This window comes from Molossus molossus, unplaced genomic scaffold (genome assembly GCF_014108415.1).
Source record: "Molossus molossus isolate mMolMol1 unplaced genomic scaffold, mMolMol1.p scaffold_m16_p_10, whole genome shotgun sequence".
Lineage (NCBI taxonomy): Eukaryota > Metazoa > Chordata > Mammalia > Chiroptera > Molossidae > Molossus > Molossus molossus.
This window is the reverse complement of record NW_023425345.1, coordinates 40,723,070-40,730,335: the sequence shown is the minus strand read 5'-3', so window position 1 is coordinate 40,730,335 and position 7,266 is coordinate 40,723,070.

Genomic DNA, 7,266 nt, shown 5'->3' with positions numbered 1-7,266 from the left:
ATGCAGCCAATTGATGTTCTCCCTCATTGATGTTTCTATCTCTCACTGACACATTACAATACATCCATGTTGTCACAAATAATAGGAGTTCATCATTTTTTATGGCTGAATAATATTCCATCATATATACATTCATCCGTCAGTGGATACTTAATGTTGTTTCCATGTATTGGCTACTGTAAATAATGCTGCTATGAACATGGGGGTGCAAATATCTTTTTGAATTAGTGTTTTTGTTTCCTTTGGATATATTTCCAGAAGTAGAATTTCTGGATCATATGGTAGTTCTCTTTTTAATTTATTGAGGAACCTCCATAGCATTTTCCATAGTGGCTACACTAATTTACAATCCCGCCAACAACAAACAGTCTTCTCTTTCTCCATGAGCAGGCTACCACTTGTTATCTCAAACAGATATGCTTAATTTCTTCATGTATGGTTCCACTTTTTGTTTATTTTAGAGAATTTTTCCCACTTCAATATGAAATACGTGTAGTTTTGTTTCTGGCTCTACTCATTTTATAACCACAATTTTAACGGCTATAAAATATACCAGCAAGGGTTACACCATAATATATTTAATCAGTCTTCTATCTTAGGATATTTTTTTTCTCTCAACAGTTTCCTATTTAAAATAACCTAATACACATCCTTGTGCCTGTTTTTTTCCCACATTTCATCTGATCAAGACCAAAATATATAAATATTTCATTGTTCTTATACATGGTTTCCAGTGTAGAAACTTCAAATAGATTGACCATATAATTTATTGCAAATGGACACTTTGAGAGTAAACGGGGTCATATTAAGAAGTAGGCTGTGTCTGGCTGGTGTGGCTGTTAGTTGAGTGTCATCCCATGTACCAGGAGTTCGCTAGTTCGATTTCTGTTCAGGGCACATGCCTGGGTTTCAGGCTCAATCCTGGGTAGGGGGGCATGCAGGAGGCAGACGATGGATCTTTCTCTCTCATTGATCATCAATGTTTATATCTCTCTTTCCCTCTCCCTTCCTCTCTCTGAAATCAATGAAAACATTTTTTTAAAGAATTAGGCTGAGACAAGAGGTATCTAAACCAGGGCTTAGAGTCACCTACTTTCACAGGTCATTCTCAAATGTGCAGTGTGAAACAATGTTAGCAGTCCACTGAGGTGTTGTAATTGGTGACCTGTGCCATGTATTTGGTCACGATGTGATAAAAACATAAGTGTCTCTGATTCACACTTCCCTAAACCTTCCTTAAACTCCATGCTTGGAAAAGAGTTACATGAGAAACAGAGTGGGAAGAGGGGCACGGCTATCTATAATTTCTCCTGGTTTTAGGGAAAATGGCTGTGCACACACAGACGAGTCGTTCTCATTTGCTGTGTCTGTCGGTGAGACGCTTCCAGTTTGGTCTCCCACCCGGGGCCAGCTACAGATGAGATCACTGGAGACCAGAACTGCTCGGATCTGAGCACAGCTGCTTGAGTCTTGATTGTACATTTCTGCAAACATGAGCTATGTTTCATTGGTTAATTGTCACTTTCTAAATCCTCATTTTGCAAACCATGACATAAAGCAACTTGACTAACTGCAGCCATGCAGATATTGACTTACACTGACTTCTATTAAGCAAATCAATAAAGGAGGAGATAGATGAACACACTTTTAACCTCCTCTCTAGTGTGGCAGCTTAAATAATGAAGGTAAAGAAACAATAAATGTGACCTTCGACTAATGTATTAGGAAAAAACAAAACAAAAAACACATCAGGGTTTTAAGGCTGAATGAGATTTTAGAAATAATGTAATCTGGGCCCTTAACCTGTAAACTGAGGACAACAAGGCCCAGAGTGACGCCACCTGGGTGTATGAGTCCTAGCCAGGGCTCTCTGTGCCACAGCACAGAACCACATTTTGTTGTTGTGAAAATGAAGGAAGTAATGTCTGACTTTTCTGTTTGGGGCAAGTAAATGCAAGGTAGTCATTTCCATTATAATGGGCTTTTTGTTTTTGTTTTTAATTTTTTTTTTCTTTATTGATTTTAGAGAGAGAGGAAGGCAGAGGGACAGAGAGACAGAAACTTCCATGAGAGGGAACATCAGTTGGCTGCCTCCTGCATGGCCCCCACTGGGGATCAGGCCCACCACCTGGGCATGTGCTCTGACCGGGAATCGAACTGGTGACCTCTTGGTACATAGGTCGACACTCAACCACTGAGCACATCGGCGGGGCACCATTATAATGTTATAGAAGTGTAATTACGGAGATGTTTCCAGACTTGTTTCTTATTACATAACTGAGCACACAGAGCTTACAACAAAAGCACATAAAGCTGATATTAAAGACACTGAAAAGAAAAAGACAAAAATAGAATCAAAACGGAAATGCTCTATAAAACTTAGACTGATTACTTATTGTTTTACTTTTTCCCCAAGGGAGTTATAAACTCAGCTGGCTTTGATGGAAGGACACTGATCAGTTAGTTGCTTGATTTGCTTGGACATTATGTCAGAGAGACAAGGAAATTACTAAAGCAATATGAGAAATAAAAAAATTCCAAAATTATCTTGTCTGAAGACACTATCCTTTCGAACTAAGCTCTTCAAAATACAAGCACAACTGGTGTCTCTAAGACTTGTTTCTAGGAAACAAGCCGGCTTTTGTCCTCACATTAGCAAACAGATCGCCCCTGCAGCACCACCCTAGCAAAGAATCTGAAGCAGGATGTTGGTATGGACCCTACCAGCTCGCACCAAACTCCGAGCAAAAGGAGGGTTACTTGAGGAAAAACATGCAGTTACTTGAGAGAAAACACAATTGCAGATTGAAAAGGGAAGAACTGTTTGAATTCTGTGGCCCAGGGTCCCTTTAACTCTATGCCTCGAGCGTGACTATTCACGCTTTGGGGTTTCCTCCCTTGTCATTTTCTCCACAATGTTTCTTCCCCATCTTAAACAGCAGGTTCCTCAACAATTGCTTTGGAGTCTCTCCCTGTCTCTGCTCCAAGGCTTAGGGGTGGAAAAGGACCTTGGGTCAGAAAGAGGAAGTTGTGGAAGAACGTGACTGCTCAGAAAAATATAACTTCACAGAACAATTTCATCTCCATGAAGTCAGGGATCTGTTTTTGGTTCACGAATATGTCTTAGAACAGTATCTGTCTCATCGAATACCTAAAGTAAATATTTGTTCAATGAATGAGCAAACTTCTCAGTCCTTAACCCACTAGAATGGTAGAATTCTTCCATCACTACTGGGCTCCTTGCTCCCAAAATAGTAACTATAATTTGATCATCTTTCATGTTGCCCAGGAAATAATACCTCTGATCTCCAATTTTTTCTGGTCACTCGAGCCATCTTGTTAGCCAAGCCCGCTGTGGTTCTCCAAGGCCTGCAGTTGCCACCCAGGCACTCCCTGGCCTCACATGGAGAAGAGGAACCTTTGGTAAGGCCAGGACCCCAGGCCTCAGGTGTCCCAGGAGACCATTTCTTTGAGGCCAGGGAGCAATTCACAGCTCCTCTTGCAAATGGGGCCAGCAGCCCAGGCTCTCTTGCTCAGATCGGGGGTCCTCTTTAATAAGGGCCATCCTAGCCCAGCTGGTGTGGCTCAGTGGCTGAGCATTGATCCATGCACCAAAAGGTGCCAGTTCAATTCCCAGTCAGGGCACATGCCCGGGTTGTGGGCCCGATCCCCAGTGAGGGGCATACAGGAGGCAGCCGATCGATGTTCTCTCTCATCAATGTTTCTATCTCTCGCTCCCTCTGCCTTCCTTTCTGTCTAAAATCAATAAAGAAAAAATATTTAAAAAGGGGGGGGGGGCATCCTGTCTCTTTCTCTTTTGCTTCTCCAAGCTTATTTCCTCAATTTTTATCCTATCTTTAGGTTTTTGACGTTGGGAAATAAAAGGCACAAAAAATCCCAGGCTTATTCAGCATTCCTCCTTGATTTCCCCCCGGGGTACTGACACAAAAGTTACTACCAGCTCAAACAGATAGATGGAAAGGGAATGATGAAGGATAGAAAATGTCATAAATCTCTCAAAATATTATTCAGCTATGTGAGTACGTGACCAGGTGCATAGAATTAAGTCAACTATGAGCCCTACAGGTTATTCCACTGGCCACAGAATCAGCTCAAAAGAAAGTAAGAACAGTTGTCTATCCTTCTCTAAACTGCAATACAGAAAGGAAATACACATTTAGTAACTTTTTTTTTTTTTTTGGTCAACATCCTCCTATAACCGACAGCTTAAAAGAAAGAAATCTCTTCTGAAAAATGTTTGGGTGTTAGGATGATCACCAGCTCAAAATGTGTTGGAGCCACTTTAATAAAAGGACTTAGACTAGGTTTTAAGGCACTTTACTTCCATAAAATTATACTTTTGATAAAATGTAATGGCCTTTGCTTTCCTGTGAGGATGATAAGCATTATTCATCTCACATCTGAACCCATCTTAGGACGGGAATGAACTTGGGTAGCACGAGCACTGTTCTCTCGTCCCACCTCCTGGAATGCAGGGAAACTTCCTGGAAGGAATTTGTTTGGAATGAAAGGGACGCAACTGGCTTGCAGGCAAGGACGGGCAGGACGGGAGGGTTCTTCAGGATTTATGGTGAGACTTTCGAGAATACTGACAACAGGGAACCCATGAAAGAGGAAGAAATTATGAAGTGGATTGATTTATTAATTATACACAAACCAAAGATTGAAGTCAGCTTTTAGAAATGTTCTCAAGTAGTAGGAAATAGGAATATCTGCGATGGAAATAACTGCAATCGGAAGAAAATCTATCCCTAAATCTCTGAAATGAGTTGCAGTTTCTGCTTTTTTTTCCCGATCCACTTTCTTTTGCATCCAATGTCATCACTTCACTTCCAGAAGAAACCTCTAGGCTCCAGGAGAAAAGAAAACACGAGTGGGAATAATATTTGACAGTGATCATAACGATCAGAGTTCCTCAAACTTCTTTTGCTGTCATTTTGCTGTGAGCTTTAGGCAACTCACATTTCAGCCAGCCAGATCTCTGACGTAATTTGAATGTGTGACATGCTACAGGTAAACATTTCAGAATGAAGTGGGACTGCGTACTTTTATTTTATCTTATTTTTTTATCCTCACCTGAGGAAAATTTTGCATTTATCTTCAGACAGAGCAGGAGAGAGAGAGAGAAACATCGATGTGAGAGAGACACACTGACTGGTTGCCACCTACATGACCCCAACCGGGGCCGGGGACAAACTGCAAGCGACGTAAATGCCCTTAGCAGGAATTGAACCCAGGACTCTCTGGTCTGCAGGTCGACGCTCTAATGGTTAGAGTCTAACTGCTGAGTCAAATCGGCCAGAGCAGGACTGCCCTATTTTTAAACTGTTGGGCACAACCTGTGAGAAACCAGTTAAAACACTTTTATTTTTTTATTTTTTAAACCTTTTTTTTTTTTTTTTGTACATGCCCCTAGCGGAAACTGAACCCAGGACTCTCTGGTCTGCAGGCCAATACTCCAACCGCTGAGCCAAACCGGCCAGGGCAAAACACTTTTAATATTAATTTTTCTGTGCCTTTTGAATGCTGTTACAGGCAGATCGCTTTAGTGCACTTCACAGGTGTGTTTTTTACAAATTGAAGGAATGACCCTCTACCAGTGAAAACGTTACAACTCATTGAAGGCTCAGATAATGGCTAGCATTTTTAGCAATAAAGTATTTTTATATTCAAGTATGTACATTGTTTTTTAGAGACTACAGTACAGTGTGAACATAACTTTATATGCACTGGGAAACTCAAAAATGTGTGTGCTTTGCTTTATTGCGATACTCACTTTATTGTAGGCATGCCTGTATATTTATAATGGTTTACATCCATGTAAACCAGGGATCATTCATCAGAGAGAATATTTATGTGACATTTTATTATACATAGGGTCATTGCAAACTACAGGTGCCCCTAATTCAAAGTCAGCTAACTTCAAGTTAGCAAAGCCAAAATAAACTATATTTTCTAAAATACTTTTTAATGTTATTCCTTCACTTTTTAAGACCATACAGCAAGAATCAACTTGTGCACCCTTTTTTTACTACAAAAACTCAAGTCATGGGTCTAGTCCCATAAAATGTAAGCCACCTATACAACTCCAAAGGTATAAAGGTCTCATCTTCTACTGCTCCTATCTTTTGGACAAAGCCTCATTTTCCTTTTACACCAAGACAAATATCAAAAGGAAAATAATTGTTGCCGTCACTGAGCCACTGTCGAGTTTCTTAGAACCTGCTCTGATACCAAGTTCTCTACCATACTTTGCTACCTGTTCATGAAATAACTAAATTTCATGAAATAACAACTAAAGAGACCAAATAGAACTTTAGTCTATTTTTAAAAACCTTATAATAAACACTTAACTCAAATACACATTTTCTGTTTTTCCACAGAATTCTTCTCCATTAGGCACAAGTCCTTCAAGTAATGTTGAAACAGGTACATGTTTTAATAGGAAGTATGTTTTCCTATATTGACTAAGTAAACCATAATATGAAGCCATACTTTCTGGTATAAAATTATTAACATACTTGTAAAACTCACAGATAAGTTACCAGTCATATTAGCCAGAAACCTCAAGAATGAACGATACCTTTTTAAAAATGTTCAAATCTGCCCTGGCCAGTTTTGCTCAGTGGTTAGAGCGCTGGCCTCTGGTCCGGAGAGACCTGGGTTCAGTTCCCACTAAGGGCATGTACCTCGGTTGCAGTTTGTCCCCAGCACTGGTTGGGGTCATGTGGGTGGCAGCTACTCAATGTGTCCCTTTCATGTCGATGTTTCTCTCTCTCTCCCTCCCACTCTATCGGAACAAAAAATGTCCTCGGATAAGGATAAACATAATAATAATAAAAATAAACATGTTCAAATCTTCCTGTGTGTCAGGTACTAAATAAAAAGCATCATCTGCTGTGTGAGTTGCAGGTTCGATCCCCAGCCCAGTCTGAGTGCATGTGAGAGGCAACCAATCGATGTGTCTCCCATAAAGATGTTTCTTTCTCTCTCTCTCTCTCTCTCTCTCTCTCTCTCTCTCTCTCTCTCCCCCCATCCCTCCTCCCTTCCTTCCTTCCTTCCACTCTCTAAAAAAAAGGGGGGAAAATTAAGGGAAAAAAATATCCTCTGGTTAGGATTAACAAAAAAATAAAAACTAAAATATTTCATTTTGTTAAATGACTTTATAATGTTAAGAAGGGGATAGGTTCTGTAGAGAATGGTTTGGAGCATGGCCCAGATTCCTGCTTCAGGACCAAGTCCCTC